Source organism: Idiotropiscis lumnitzeri, unplaced genomic scaffold, assembly GCF_059441095.1.
Source record: "Idiotropiscis lumnitzeri isolate Australia: NSW breed Sydney's pygmy pipehorse unplaced genomic scaffold, RoL_Ilum_1.0 HiC_scaffold_424, whole genome shotgun sequence".
Taxonomy (NCBI): domain Eukaryota; kingdom Metazoa; phylum Chordata; class Actinopteri; order Syngnathiformes; family Syngnathidae; genus Idiotropiscis; species Idiotropiscis lumnitzeri.
Window position 1 is genome coordinate 2,730 of NW_028283961.1, and position 16,763 is coordinate 19,492.

The window sequence follows — 16,763 nt, forward strand, 5'->3', positions numbered from 1 at the left end:
CATTGGTGACGACAGACAAATAAGCAAATTTTCACGCTTTTATTTTTAAATATCCCATCAGATTTTGATGGGACCACATTTGTTTTTACGGTTCCGTCACCACGCGAGTGGCTACCTGCTAAAGCAGCACGGCTCACTATTTGAGCCTTTTTTGCGTGTTTTTTCCTTTACCCAGTTTTATTTATTTTACCTCATCGCAGCAATGGACATCCAAATTGCGGTGGCTTTATTGCTGCTGGGGGCTGTTTTTTGCGTGATCGTGTCCGGAGATGTCACTGGGAGCTACGGATCAATCGTTTACACAAGAGATCAGCTGTTAGCACTTCGTGCTAACCCCGTGCCGACTCCCGGAGCGAGACCCGATATCCCCCACGAGTTGAGGAGGAAGAGACGGGGGATGTCGCGCGGGGGCGAAACGCCAGGCAAAGAGGAGGCGTGACCACCCCGTCCTCCTGTCCGTTTTTATGGGAAATGTTAGATACCTTCCCAAGAAAATGGACGTGGCACGAGAGGAACTTCCAATGAGCTAGCTTGCTGATGTTCACGGATTCATGGCTAACAGACCTAACGCCGGACACCGTCGTGGAATTTGACGGCTTCCAAATACTACTTGCGGACAGGACACTGGAAAGAGGAAAGAGGAGGGCTGGCTGTGTTTGTTAATGATAGATAGTGTAACCCTAGGCACATCACAGCTAAGGAGCAACTTTCCAGTCGGGACAATGAGCTGCTAGCTGTTAGCATGCGTCCATACTTGACAAGCATCGCGAGTTAACAAGGACGTGCACGTAACAGGTGCGTGAGTAAACTGCTTAAAACTTTGATCGTCATTCAGCTGACCTACAAATTGAGACGCTACAGTCAGTTTGACGTTTTTGTTTGCTTGATTGTGGATTGACATGGAGGAACAAGACAGTGGAAAGCGGACATTAAAAATGACTGAGAAAAGCTGTAGAAGATCACAAGCCTAAACGGATGCAGGCACGCAGGTGCAAATTTGCTCAATTGACCTCCATGCAACGTCAAATTGAACAATTGATGGAGGATGATGCAAATGTTGACGCTGTAAAAAACTGAGCTTCGTGTTTGCTTTAGCGGCATGGAGCAAGAATTTGTGGACCTCAATTCCGGTGTGCAAAATTTAAAGACTGAAGAGGATTTTGCCGATGACCAAAATAACTGGTTTGATCCAAAAAATTTAATTAATGGAAATGTGAGCAATGGAAGAAGGACGTTTTGAAACGTGCAGAGGAAGGATGCAATAAACAAATATCACCTGATGATAGTAGATCTGCATCAACTAACTACACCCATAGAAGTAGAAGTAAAGAATCTAACAGACAGAAGCTCACTTCTGTCAACGTCTTCAATTAAATTAAAGGCTCAAATGGAACGAGCATGTTTAAAGGCAAAGGCTGCTGATTTACAACAAAGGTTGGCACTTGAGCAAGAAGAAGCTGCAATTAAGGCAAAGAAGCAAATGCATGCAATGCAAACGGCACTCCCTGAGTCTGATGCTAAATTGGATGTCTTGAGAAGATATGAAAATACCCAGGAGGATGGTATCCACATTCCTGATGAGTGTGTTACAATTTAAACAAGGAAAAACATTCAATTACCATCACAGCCTATCAGAGCAACAAGCAGTGTTGACCTGAAATGCTCCCACTTCGACTATTCCAATGGCTAGATTTCCACATCAGACAGAAAGTAGAGAACAACAGGGACATGTGCTTGATGGCCTTTGCCAAGCAATCTCACAGCAAGCCAGTGTCGCAGAATACTTAGCAAAGAGTCAAAAAGCATCGCTACTTCCCGAACTTTCCATTCCTACGTTTAAAGGCGACCCTCTGCATTATAAAACCTGTATAGGTGCCATTGAACATGGGATTGAAGGCCGTACAAGTGATAACCGTGATCATCTTCAATTTTAGCTGCAGTATACTAGTGAACAACCACATGAGTTGGTGAAGAGCTGCATCCATATGGAACCTCTGACAGGATATACCAAAGCAAAACAAATCTTGAAGGAGTTTTATGGTGATGACTTCATGATAGCAGAAGCATATTTAAAGGAAGCCATGGATTGGCCAACAATCAAGTCTGAAGATGGTGTTGCACTTCAGTCTTTCACATTATTCCTTATGGGCTGTTTGAACATAATGGCAGATGTTAATTACATGGAGGACTTGGACAACATGGCTAATATAAAGGCATTGGCAAACAAACTTCCATACAGACTTATAGAATCTTGGAGAAAATTTGCCTGCAATCTCCAAGAAAGAACAAATAGAAGAGTGAAGTTTAAGGATTTTGTTGACTTTGTTGACAAGCACGAAAGATTCTATAAAACAGAAAACAAAATCACAACACACAGAAACACCAAAATCAAAGAAAGTCTTCACAACAGTCATTGTGCCCGCTAAAGGAGTGGAAGAGTTTAAACCTGGCTAGTTTTATTCGATGTCCTGCATCTTGTGTCACTGTTATTCTGTGGAATGCTGTGTGTGTGGCTGGTGAAGTTGGAAAAAGAAAGTGAAAGAATGTGAGGTTTGGGAGGTTTTAGGTCGGTGCCTGGCGCAGACAGATACCTCGAGGGGGAAGGGATGCACAAGAAACTGGACCCTTCAGCCACAAGCAGGAGGGGCCACCACTTGAAGAAAGACCAAGAGAAGCAAGCTAAAGTTAACTGCAGCATACACATAGCCAATAGAATCATGCCAGGATGCCTTTGTCTCTGTGTCATTTGCATATTGTGTCTATAAATTAATGCTGAACAGCGAAGACAGAGAGAGCTGTATTGAGAGGGACCCAAACTCAAGTTGTAGATTTGTGTGTTAGGAATAAATCCACTCGTGTGTGAAAATGCCGGCTTCCTGATACCTTTCTATTGCAGAACGAGCGCGCATATTGTTGGATGAGTGAGAGTTGGGTAAAGTCACAAATTGGAGTCAGATTATTAATTTGAGTTTGCATTGGTTTAAAATTAAATTCTAACATTGATTTAAAGATAAATTCCAACACCGCCAAGATGGAAAACAACAAAACCACCACGCCAAAGGCAGAACCTGTTTCAGTGGATGCTATTGCCAAACCATGTGCTAATTGTAATGGAGAGCAACAGTCTCACAATTTGTAAGGAATTTAGGAGAAAGCATCACAAGGATAAGATTGACTTCTTGAGGAGCAAGGGTCTGTGTTTTGCATGTTTGATGCACGGTCGCATTAGCAGTTGCTGGAAACAAAAGCTTCAATGTCAAGAATGCTCTAGACTGCATCCTACAGCACTACACATTGTCCATAAACTTCTGCAAAGAAACAGCCTAAGACGATTGTGAATAGCAGTACCTATTAAGCGCCCTCGTACAAACAACAGAAACCTGGGGTGTCACTGGGGCCTGTAAATAGGACTGCATCCTTTCAATAATTCCGGGATGGGTCAAGGCACAAAAAGGAACCAAGACAGTGACGACTTACTGTCCGGTTTAAAAATGCCCTGACGCCTTTTTTAGACTGAAATAACTTACTAAAGTTTTCGTTTTGTGCCATTCAGAATGGGAGAGGGAGCCAGGAGGCGAAACAGCCGTCTTGCCAGTTCAATCCCGCACACCCTCTGACTCTCACCCTCCGTTCTGCCTTTTTATTGAAACTAACTCATCAATAACTAATCACCAGAAGACAGAAAAGCATCAACAACTAATCACCAAGAGACAGAAAACATCAATAACTCACGGTATAAAGGTCAGTTTAACTAAAGCATCAATAACTAATCACCAGGGACTCCAGCAGGCAGAAAATCATAACCCAAGGTCAGTTTAACTAAACACATCTTCAGGATACGGTGTCTGTGTGTGTGTGTGTTAAAATAACAAGTAAGTGTCTCTGTGTGTGTTAAACATTAATGAGTGTATAAAAACATGATTATGAATACACAAACTGATTACCTATCCTCAGCCCATCTTACATTTCCCCCCTGTTGTGGATTTAAAAATCATGTCCTTACGGCTTTAAGACAGATCATCATAATGAAATCATACAACAGTGTGATCATCAGTGGAGGAGCGAAAACCTCACATTAGGGAAAAATTCCCCTCCTCCCTTCCGGCGTAGAATGAGATCCTCATAATTTGATGACCATCAGGGAATAAAACTTGTCCCTGGGGTGACTTGGTGGAGGCCCTTGCCTCGTTGTAGGAGAGGACAGCCGTCCTTACCTCCCGGATCTTCGTGTATGGTGTGTGTGTGTGTGTGCACGTGTGTGGACAGGGGCAAGAAGTCCATGTGTTTTTACGTTTTAGTGTCCAGTTTGAGTTCGTCATTCTCAACATTAATCAGGTTGTAACGGTACATTTGGGCAACAAACCTACGATTAACCATCATCTTTGTCATAAAAATAATGCAACATGAACAGACTAAACATAACAAAATGAAAACTATAATTATCCCTATATATTGTTTTTTTAAATTCTTCATAGTGGTCATAACATCAATAATTGTTTCATTTTTATTAAAAATTTAAATGCAGTAATGTACTCCAATCAAGGCTGATATTCCTTTGTTATGTACGTCATTAATTTCCAAACAATATCTAATCTTTTTGTTCTGTGGCTTCAACATATTTATCATCTCATCAATATTAGCACCACAGAGTACTGAGTTTCGAGATCCTCACAATAGTCGTTCTCAAAATGATATTTTTTTTTATCAATTTAGCTTTGTTAAGGTAAGATATTTTATTGACAATCTAACATTAATATGCAAAGAACATGTACATTAGTACGAAATGTAAAAAAAAATTGTGGTGGGGGGGGTGCGAATTGTTTTCTTCTTGGTAGGGGGGGCATGACAGGAAATAATTGAGAACCACTGGTCTAGTCACACACCAGCTCGGGTTCATTCCCTACCAGAGAAATGACATTCCATGTCCCCAGAGCTAGGCGCTTTATGTTGCCGGGGATTGGACTGCCTTTGACTGCCTCCTAGCTCAAAGGAAACCCAAATTCTTTGGTCCCGCCCACTGGTAGTGAGCCGAAGCCCTTGTATTAAATAATAAATAAATACATAAAATAAAAAAATTAATAAATTTAAAAAACGGACCGATCCACTGCTTGGGTTAGTTTGACCCACCTTGAGATCCGTTCCCACTCAGTGACAGTGTCTACAAGCCACTGCCACCAGGCCAGTGAACCGACGTCCAGGCAGTGACAAAAAACGTGATCAAATTACATTGCTCATCATAAGGTGTTTGTGAGACGCTCTTTGTATGTTTCCTCAATTAAGACCTGTTTTCCATTGGTGTATTTGAAAAAAGTGATGAACCTGTTAAATTCACTACAAAACGTTAAGAAGATGAAAGTAATGTTTGAAGGAATATTATTTTTCTATCGACATGCCGGCGGGCGGGCACAGATAGAGAGTGATAAAGCAGCACCACCCGCGCGGGGCGTGCTGACGAAAAGGCAAGCGCTCCTCCTCTCATCGCGTCCTTATTAAGACAGAAAAAAGACGCTGTTGAATTTGACCTATTCGCAGTTCGAGCTGGTGCTTAACGCTGGAGAATATCACCACTTCGAAGTTCGAACTGCTGTTGAAACGGAGAGGTAAGTGTTTTTCGTTTGTTTTTATTCAAAACATGCCTCCAGTGCATTTGTTCATGGTTAGAGATAGTTGTGTGGAAAACACTATACAAAGTAGCACCATGGATGTGGGCCTACAACACTGGCCTAGCAAACATGTGCTCCTACATCGACATAATTGACGAGCTCCAGTTAAGCATTGAATAATTATAAAACGTCATGGTGCTTTTACTCATTTAAAGAACTAAACCGACGCGTATTTTCATCCGGTGGTCAGGTTTGCATTGAATGTGAGCACGAGGGACGCTAGCTTGTTGCGTTAGCTTTGCGGAGCTAACAGCTTGCACTTTTGTTATAGAACAACAGAATGCAAGTACCATGATAATTTCTGTCATTAATTTTTGTGTAAGACACGATGTTCACTGGTTAATTACATGATTCTTAAAGCAAAGGTTACTGTGAATGCAATTTTGGTAAGATTTTTGTAGTCACACTGCATAAATCTGTCTGTTGTTTAAACTTCAATATAAACTATTATGTTTGAAATCGTTAATTGGGATGGAGGGATTGATATTTTTTTAATTTATAATTTATTTTTCTTACACTGATATTGTTAAAACTCCATTTAGCCTATAGTATTAATAATTCTCAACACAAAACTGTCTTTTTTCTTTATAGAATAAACAATGCCTTCCCTGAGATGCAGGAAGTCCCCAAAGCAGGATACTATTGAACATGCAGTCAAGGGTCTGGACAAGACTGCAGAGTTAGAAGCGAAGTATATAAACTCATTTAAAGGTATGATGTTAACGCTTTTGCTAAGATATATTATTGTTTTCTGATAACCAAGCTGACATCGTTTTTTAAGTGGTTATTTTACATTAAGAGTGTCTTGACCTTTTCTTTGTCAGTTTCAAGTTATTTCAGTGAGCGTGAAACCTGATGGTAGGAGTTCGATCTAAATTAAGGCTGTACTTGATGACGCCCTCCGGCATTTTTATACCACAATAGACCGGTGAACAAGTCCGATATTGATAGTCTAGTGTAAAGCACGTTATACGTCACAGAGATCACGTGACGCGATCCAATATGACTGTGTATACAGTGTATGTCATTGTTATGAAACTAAATAATCTTAAAGTTTTTTTTTTACGTAACCAGGTGCCATTGACATTTGTACTTTCAGTCCTAATACATACTGGCTAATGCAATGCTGGAAAATGAATTTTGGCTGGTCTGTTCCTTTAAAATCATAAAGAAGGGCTCTGCTCTATCCCTCACAAGAAGCAATGTTTCAAACCACCCTACATTAGTATAGTGGCCCAAATGAATATGATGACTCCTTATTTGTGTGCTTAAAAATATGACGAAGCTATCTTGATTTCCCTGTTAACTAGGTCGAGGAGTATTTACCAAGGCCCCTTTCAGGAAAGACGACTTTATTCTTTATTATGGAGTACAGAGGAAAATTGATAGATTCTGATAAATCTCAACGCAGGAAGATGGATGGAAGAGGCACTGTCTTTTTGGAGGTGAGGCAAAGATTGAGATGTTATCTTATTTTTGTTTTTATTTAAAAAAATAAACACATACTCATCCCATAAGTGTTAGGGGAAAAATCATTCTCTAAGCAAAAATGTATACCGTATTTTCGCACCCAAAAGACGCGCCGTGTCAAAGGGCGCAACACCTGTTGAGGCCGCTATTTCTGTCTTTGTAACATATACTGGACGCACCGCCTGACAAGACAATAGCACAGCTGCTGTTAGCATAGCATGAACTTGGCAGAGCTGCCCACACTGACACAGCCGATAGCAGCCTACTATGCCCCAATAACATGAGCAATCACCCCATTGTTGCAGCAGACGCCAAGTCTCTATTGACAATAGCTGACAATGGCTCAGGCCAATATTAGGTGCATTGGCAATAGCCTACAAAGCAACGTCAGGGGAGGGACTTGGCTGCTCACCACACTCCTTAGAGTCACGGTTTCAAAAAAAAATAAAAAACTCATCATACAAGCAAACAATGAAACATAGAAATAAGATTAACACAAACATGTATCTCTCATGCCATCAATATACCCAAAAAAAATGAAAATAATACAAAAGCCACTCAGCCTTAGCTAATTCAAGCAATGCATTCTGGGAGCAGAGACCCACAATCCCATAGCTGTTTAGAGAGATTTGCATGGCTGTTTAAAGAGATGTGCTGTTATGCTTTGGACTTTTTGTCTGTTGTCTAAACCTGGGACGTTTCTTGCTTGCAATAACATAAATGATAAGACAGACTAAAACATTGTGGACAGCTGCCCTTTGTCCAGCTTTTTCCAACACCATCACCCAAACATTATAGTCAGATGGTGTATTTGTCACGGTCGATTGTAAGCATGGACAACTCACTCTTTGCCCAGCAGGGTGTGCTAACATGCACTTCCAACAGCTCGTTGATGACAAGGGCTGATGGACGTGAGTGGTACTTTGTCCATTTAATGGACGCATCGACTGACAGGGCGCTTTGTTTGCTTATGACTGCGAAAATACGGTAATTACTTTTATTCATGCGTTGAATCTGTACAAATGAAAATATAGACCATGAAGTCTCAAAGACAAGCTGTTAATAGGGCCTGATTCCAATAGAAATTTATTGTATGATTTGATTTAGAAGATTTAAAAATTGTGGATTTCCTATTTTTATGTTTTGTGTACACAAGATTGTCTCAAAGATTAATTTCTGACATTGATTGAATAATTTTTTTTTTTTTTTTTAAATCTATTTTAAGTGTTGATGCCGCTCAAGAAGATGGCAGTCTGGGAAGACTGGTTAATGATGACCACATGCACCCCAACTGTAAAATGAAGAAGAAGACAACAGAGGACAGACCACACCTCTGTCTGTTTGCGCTCCGAGACATTGATGTTGGCGAAGAAATAACTTAAGACTATGGACCAGCTGGCCTTGGAGAACACAGGTTTGTAAGATGCATCTTTAAGTACAATAACAGAGCCCACTTGTGGTGTTCTGGTGATGTAGTTTCCAATTAGTTTGGCAATCTAATAAATGTATGTTGAGGTTTCTATGGAAGTTGAACATGCTGACTGACTGGGGGAGTTCTCCATTGTCCACTATCTGTAATTCAAATTTGTGGGTCTGAGTCAAAGTTTGGCTCTTCAGGAACAACGAACTGGTCAGGGAGTGACAGTATTACAAAGTTCTGCGTTACTCTTTTCTGGGCGGTGGCCCTGTTAGGCCATCATATGCCATATTGCAAATATCCCCATTGTGGGACTAATTAAGGACATCTTTATGTTGTGGTTTCCCTACCAGAACCAGCACCAACCCTGTATATTCATGATATAAAACACTGTTTCAATTTGATATTTAGCCTTTCTATACTGTAAAAATAGAAGACCCCAGGCTTTCCTGCGCCCCCTTGCCCAATTGGTGGTGTTCAGGAGACAACCTGGGACTGAAATATCAGTCACAACCAGTGTTGTTTTCGTCACTGATGACTATGACGAAAATACTTCGTTAACGCCCCTTTTTTAATGACGATGACAAGCTAAACGAGGTTCTTTTATGACGAAAACATGACGTGATGTACATGAATTTTTTTCGTTGACGAGACAAAATTGTTAGCATGTGGTTCATAAATTATTTTATGTTGCTTTTAGTGAAATAAAGCCACGACAGTTGCCCAACAAAATGTTTTGCTTCTCTGCTTATTTTGGAGCAGTGAGCATTGATTCCACTGTTGCCACTTTTTTCTGTTTGTAATGAAGAATCCTTTGTAGTCCATCCAAAAGTCTTTGTTATTGGGTGGAAACCTTGAATGCCTTGTTTTAACTCAAATGGACTTAAACCCATCCATCCATCCATCCGTTATCTGTACCGCTTCTCCTCACTAGGGTCGCGGGGGGTGTTGGAGCCGATCCCAGCTGTCTTCGGCAGTAGGCGAGGTACACCCTTGAATTGGTGTCCAGCCAATCGCAGGGCATACATAGACGAACAACCATCCACGCTCACACTCATGCCTAGGGGCAATTAGAGTGTCCAAGCAACTTGCCATGCATGTTTTAAGAATATGGGAGGAAACCGAATTACCCAGAGGAAACCCACGCAGGAAGGCCGGAGCCAGAATCGTACCTACGACCTCAATATTGTGAGGCCATCCTGCTAACCAGTTGGGCCACCGTGCCGCTTGGACTAAAACCTTTGTGAATAAATTGACGAAAACTAGGGTAAAACTTTTTTTGCGTTTCCGTCGATTAAAACTGGACTAAAACCCTTTTTTTAGTTTTCGTTGACTAAAACTGGACTAAAACTATAACGAATTGGGATGACTAAATGTGATGTAAACAAATCAGCACTTTGTCCAAATGACTTGGACAAAATCTAAAATGCCTGCCAAAAACAACACTGGTCACAACACGTGTCTACAGAAGATTAATTGGCATGGGCGAAATTAATTAGTTTTATTTCATTCATGAGCTTATGTTTTGTTTTGGGTGGCTAAGGCTTAAAATGTGTAAAAATCTAATCCAACCTCAAATATAATTAATTCAATAAATTTATGATGCTACTAAAACATCGAAGCAGCCTCCTCCAGGCTTTACAGACTCAGAAATGGAGGTATGCGTATCGTGTACTCATCCTGTCGTGTCTCGAGATGTTAAAATTGCAGTTAGATAGACGTGTGCTGATTAGACAAGACTTCTAATATATCTGGTGTCACAGGATATTTGTCAGTGAATGTGTATGTCTGGTTTGAGGCTCACTCAGCTTTTTCTTGTGTTGTGGGGTCCAGTTGAGTTGAATTGCGTGTCAGGTATGTTGGCCATCTGACACCCAACTGTCAGGTTTGTGTTTGTGGGGACCCCGTAGAGCCATTTTTATTGTTGACATAAATCATAGCTAATCATCTTTTCCTTCATTATCATATGAAATACAGTTAGGAGTTGTATGTGCCTTTACTATGTTATAATCTTAGAACCTACCAGCCACTACAGGTGTCCGACAAGAAGACTTTTGGCTGTCCTGTGCTCCATTGCGCCCCTGGTGGCGTTCAAAAGACAACCTGTGACTGAAATATCAGTCACAACATATCTCTACTGAAGATTAATTGTCATGCGCTAAAGTAATTGGTTTTGTTTCATTCGTGAACTTGTTAGTTTTTGTTTTGGGTGGCCAAAGCCTAAAATGTGTAAAATTCTGATCCATTTTCTTTTTTTAATTCATTAAATTAATATTCAACTTGTTCATTAGGATGGAGGACAACCGACAATGACTGAATCGGCTGAGGTTGATGCCACCAGAACATCGAAGCAGCCTTCTCAAGTTTTGACAGACTCTGAAAAGGAGGTATGCGTATCATGTGGTCATCCTGTCGTGTCTTGAGATGTTAAAATTACAGTTAGATAGACCTGTGCTGGTTGGACAAGTTTTCTAATATATCTGGACATAAATCGTAGCTAATAATATTTTCCCTCATCATCATATGATATACAGTTATGCCTAGTATATGTCTTTACTATGTTACAATCTAAGAACCTACCAGCCACTACAGTTCTCTCATTGGGAGACTTAAGCTTTCGTCAGGTTGTCGACTGCTGCATTGCCCTCTTATTGGCTTTAAGTACACAACCTGTAACTGAATTATCTGTCAGAACAGAACCTATGTGTCTACAGCAGGTGATTTGGCATGTGGATTCTTCAGATTTTTAGAAAATAGGTAAAATTGTGATCAAAAGTTTAAAATGTCTAAAATTCTGGTATAGTTTGCAATAGTATATCTATTAAATCATTTCAAAACTTCTTAACAAGGATGGAGAACATTGGCTGTGACCGAATTGGTTGAGGTTTAGATTACCAGGACCATTGAGCAGCCTCCTCGGGATCTACAAATTTAGGAATGAAGATATGCATCCCATGTTACAATCCTGTTATGGCCCGAGGTTTTGAAGTTGCAGTTACATATTGGGCTGGGCGATATGGCTGATAAGTACATAGCGATATAAGTATTTCATATGGGTCCATCGATACACATTGAATTCTTTTTTTATATTATTTTATTTATTATCGTTTTTATTTTCCAATATTTTCACTGCCCTGTTAAAAAAACATTTAATGTAGTTTTCCTCCCGGGAGCTTTTTGTTACGGTCAATTAATTTTGTTATTACATTATTTTGTCATATCATTCATCAATATTTTAGTTTTTTTTTTTTTTTTCAAATAGAATTAAGACCTTTTTCTGTGCAGATTCCTCTGGGGATTAAGTATTTAATGGGTTCTCAATTTTCTCTTGGACTCTGATGCAACCCAGTCTCCTCCCTTGGACAAAAAATATGGGCTGAATCTTCCTTGGAATAACGACACAGATTCTGACGAATCATTGTCAAATCCTGCCCCTGAACTTTGCGCCTCAGACCCAGACCATATTACTATCCCAAGGCTCAGGAGGACCAAAAGTATACAGGTAAACAACCCATATAGATTTCAGGGAATCTTACAAGCAAATTGCATATATTTTATTGGTCTCCTGCCTTCTATCCTTTATATTTCGTTGTTGTTGTTTTTTAGATTAAAAAAACAGGCTGACTTTGGAATGGATAAGCATTATTACTCCAACTCAGATGACAGTGGAGATGAATATATTCCGGATACAAGTGAGGCCTCTGATTCAGACGGAAGTGAATCTTTGAAAATTGTGGACCCTCTCTTGAAGTCTAAGAATGCCTTCAGAGATTTTTCTCCCACACCACGAATCTCAAAAGCCACCTCAACGCAGGTTGTTAATCAAGGGCGTTCACCCGTTCGGAGGAGTAGCAGCACTGGTGTGATTCTTGAATTCTATGGCTCTTCAAATATTTGTGCAGTTTAACACAAATCATCCAAAATAGAATTCAAGCACATCTGTGACAGAAATTCAAATTCAGAAGTCAAAGAGAGAGAACAAAAAAAAAAATCTAATGCTGCGCTTCTTCCGAAGACATATACTGTAAACATTAAATGTATGTTAGGACAATCTTGAAAAAAGTATTAGAACACCCTTTACTTTTATTTCTTGTTAATTTTATTAACCAAAATATGTCCATTTTTATTACAGATTAATGAATACAAAATTAAAACTCTAATCAGCTACTTTTTAATCGTTATATTTGTATAAACAAATGTTATACATCTGTGTGTTAACTTATACAAGAAATGACGGAAAAGCAAGGGTGGTTTAGTATTTTTTTATCGTATATAGTCTGTATAATATCTTTAACCTATGCTGATGCTGTTTAATACTGATTTAAATAATAATAATAATGTCATAATCTGTTGGTTTTACATGAACAAAACCTTTCAAGCACTTTTTAAAATTCTAAATACTACCTCTTGTCAGTAAGTTGGTTCACAGCACTGCCTTGGAGTGAAAGTGTGTAGTGCTGAGACAGTCGGTATGTGCTGAGTCGTCTGACGTTTGTGTGACTGGTACCCAGGAAGGTAGCAAAACCAGGCAGTGTGTATGTCGTACCCAGGAAGGCAGAGAAACCAAGCAATATGTATGTGGTACCCACGAAGGCAGAGAAACTAAGCAGTGTGTATGTGGTACCCGGGAAGGTAGCAAAACCAGGGAGTGTGCATAGATACAGACCCCAAAAGTGATTAAAACCAAATAAAGTCCCCAGAAGATCATCTGTAGTCAGGTGAAGGACCCTGTACTTTGTTCAACTCATTTACTCCCTTAGACGTACAAAGACGTCTTTTAATGCAATGGCGCCCTCTACCAAAGACGTATAAGTACGTTTCCTGTCTTTTTTACGTCATAGTGTACATAAGGGTCTGATGCAACCTCTGACTGAGAATCAGCCTTGTCCGCATTGTGAATCATGTAAAAATCACCCAGCAGGGGGCAGAGGTGCAAAAGATCCGCCTTGAATCTGCGCCAGAGGTACAAATGGGGGGCGGGATCCTGGGGTAGACTTATAAGTGTGGAGAGCAGCGTGGGTAGCAGCAGCATCGGCAGCACTAGCAGCAGTCGCATTAGTAGCGTTAGCAATGAAATCCTCCAAGCAAATGACGATCGAGGAATGCTTTTTTGTAAAAAAAAAAGCTTCCTAAAAGCATCAAGGCGATGGAGACGCTTTGGTTGAGAGGATGACGCTTCGTCGTCGTCACAACAAACAGGCGTCTAAAGAGGGTGCGCGTGCCTTGCGGCCTGCCTTCGGACAATAGCCAAAGCAGCTGAGAGTCCTCACCAGATCCCCCCGAACGAGGAGGTAAGCGCTCGCAAGTTACCATTGAACATGTGGTTTTACCCCTCATGCTTTTATTGTACATATCATGCATCTTGCGGGCAGAAAATGTCGCATAAATGTGCAGTTAGACGCGAGCGTATCTCCTCCCCGACGAGGAAACAACAATACTGAATGGTGTGGTAATCATGCATACTTTCTAAAATTCACAGATTGTGCATCCCGCGGCAAGAAAGTTCCTCCTCGTCTTGTTGGTGTAAAGAAAGGTAAATTATAATATGAAACTTCACACGCCAGCAATAAAATGCAGCAATAAATATATATTTCCAATTGTTTATATTTCTGTAATTTACAGGTTGTGCATCAGGAAGCAGTGGTTCCGGATGGCGTCACACTGGATGGCAACCGAGGAAAATCGACTTTACAGCAACCCCTGGACCACTGAATTTGGAGTCTGAGGAGCCAGCTGATTTCCTGCAGCTGTTTCTCACGGATGAGCTTCTGCAGCACATCGCGGATGCCAGCAATCACTTCCCAGACAATTATTTTCACACAAACCCCAGTGGACAAACACAAGCTCGCCTATTTTCCACGGACCAGCAAAGCCAGACCACAACGAAAGTGTCGGGTCTGTTTGCGCAAAGGCAAACGGAGTGAAACAAGAATGTGGTGTGAACTATGTTGTGTGCCCTTGCATCAAGGCAACTGTTTTATTTTATATCACACAAAAAAAAAGTATGTATGACACTGATGTATTTCATTTTTGTACATAGTTCAACAGTTCAGTCGTTTAGTGTTATGTGCAAATAAATTTATTTTATCAAAAACATATTTTTTGTGCTTTTTTTTGTTATTTTATAGAAGGCATGCATTATTTAGATGTTAGAGGTGTCATAAAAGCCATAAATAATAGTGTCAAAGTTCAAATTATGGTCAAAATGCATCAGTTTACAAAAAGCTCATTTTCTCAGTTTTTTCCCCAGGGATTGGAGTTTTCATGAAATTTAGCTATTTTCAAATGCCGATTGTTCAAGAATGGAAAAAGATAGGAACAAACATTTTTTTTCTGTTGAAAGAAGAGAGTCTCATCTTTCTTCGGGTGTGCTCCATGTCTATATAGCATTAGAATACAATATTCTGTGGGCCTTGCAATATTAGTCAAAACCCAGGAAAACTCTGGGATTGAGTGGGTTGCTCCAGTGAAAATGGCTAGTATTTAATGAGTTAAGACTGGTTAGGACATCCGGCTCGCAGTCCCAAGGTGCAGGGTTCGATCCCGGGACCCAGCTTTCCTGTGTGGAGGTTGCATTTGTGAGTGAGTTTGAGCGCAGATGGTTGTTCGTCTTTGCGTGCCCTGCGATTGGCTGGCAACCACTTCAGGGTGTGCCCCGCCTACTGCCCGTTGACAGCTGGGTAGGCTCCAGCACGCTATCCTTGTGAGAATAAGCGGATTGGATATTACATGTATGTGTTTATGCCCTAGGCCAGGCGAGGGCAAACTACGGCCCGGGGGCCACATGCGGCCCGTTAAAAGTTTTAATCCGGGCCGCCGAACTTGAAAAAAATTTAATGAATAAACCTTGTTAATGTTTTATTTTCTAAACACTGTGGTTTTCAAAGACAAATATTATTGTTGGAATGCTTTTATTCACTTTCATATAAAATTAAATGTATTTTTTTTCTCAGATGAGGTGAGGTTTCCAAAACACTCCATCCATCTGCTCCTGGTCCGGCCCCTCTGTCATATTTTAGAACCCATTGTGGTCCTCCAATCAAAAAGTTTGCCCGCCCCTGCCCTAGGCTTTGTGTCTTTGCTTGGTTGACTGTGTAATGAGTGTATGAATGCATTTCTTTCTACCAGACACCTTGGACTTCCCATGGCAGATTAATAATCTATTTTATCTATCCATCAGGGTCACGAATGTCATTTGATGAGTAGAGAATTTAGAGTCTCCAATTAACCTAATATACATGGATTTGCGCATGGAAACCTGAGAAAAAGCCCTTAGTCCTACTTTTCCATCTGAACCACTTTATCCTCACGAGGGTCACAGCCGTGACATCCCAGCTGACTTCAGAAAGTAAGTGGGCGACGACTCATGATCTCTTGGTTGAATAATATTGTTAGGGGCTCAAAATGGCCCTCTACAATAAAATGGCAGAAGAATATTACATACTCTCTGGCAGAAGAATATTGCGTTTTTTTGTTTTGTCCAATTAACTTAAATAAAACTTGGGAAAATTTAATGATTACATGTAAACCAGCTGGTCTTCCCCATACCAAGCCCTGGCTAAAACTGACTGAAAAATGCATGATGTGTGCCTTTTAAACTCCTCGGCCCATCCACTATGCCAGGGATGGGCAAACTTTTTGATTGGGAGGGGGGGGGGCACAATGAGTCCTAAAATACATTTAATTTTAAACGAAAGTGAACAAAAGCATTACAACAATATATATGTCTTTGAAAAACCACAGTATTTAGAAAATAAACCATTAACAAGGCTTATTCATTTAATTTTTTTTCAAGTTTGGGGGGCTGGATTGAAACGTTTAACGGGCCACAAGTGGCCCCCGGGCCGTAGTTTGCCCAGGTGCCCTAAGCCAATTGATTCTAAAAAATAACAGTTTTCTTCATCAAAACAACATTTTATGATCAACATAAATGTTAGTGAGTACATAAAGGTATACTCATTCGATCTATCATAACCCCATGCACTTAGACTGTACAAAAAAAAGAAAATTTTTATTTTAAAACCTAGTATTTCGCCATGACGTCACACGCTAGCGTCAAGTGCTTGGCGCTAAAAACCCGGAAGTAACAGCGGCGCTCGGTTTGAAAGTGGAGAGTTGTGCATGGTAGGCGAATTCGGGAGAAATGTTTGTTGAACACGAGGACTGTGGCGTAGAAGATGGTTTAACAGCGATCTAGTGCGCACCCAACCGTG

The 16,763-nt window shown here is 40.5% G+C and overlaps 1 long non-coding RNA gene across 2 annotated transcripts; it reads left to right on the forward strand.

The window, feature by feature from the left end:
• Positions 1 to 5,458: 5,458 nt before the first annotated feature.
• Positions 5,459 to 12,286, forward strand: LOC148314124 (uncharacterized). 2 transcript variants are annotated; one of them, XR_015841954.1, is made up of 7 exons: positions 5,459 to 5,600; positions 6,255 to 6,374; positions 6,974 to 7,108; positions 8,359 to 8,547; positions 10,842 to 10,937; positions 11,836 to 12,052; positions 12,157 to 12,286. It is a non-coding gene; the product is annotated as an uncharacterized LOC148314124 (long non-coding RNA). The 2 variants fall into 2 exon arrangements; XR_015841953.1 differs by having other exon boundaries at positions 11,900 to 12,052.
• Positions 12,287 to 16,763: the final 4,477 nt, after the last annotated feature.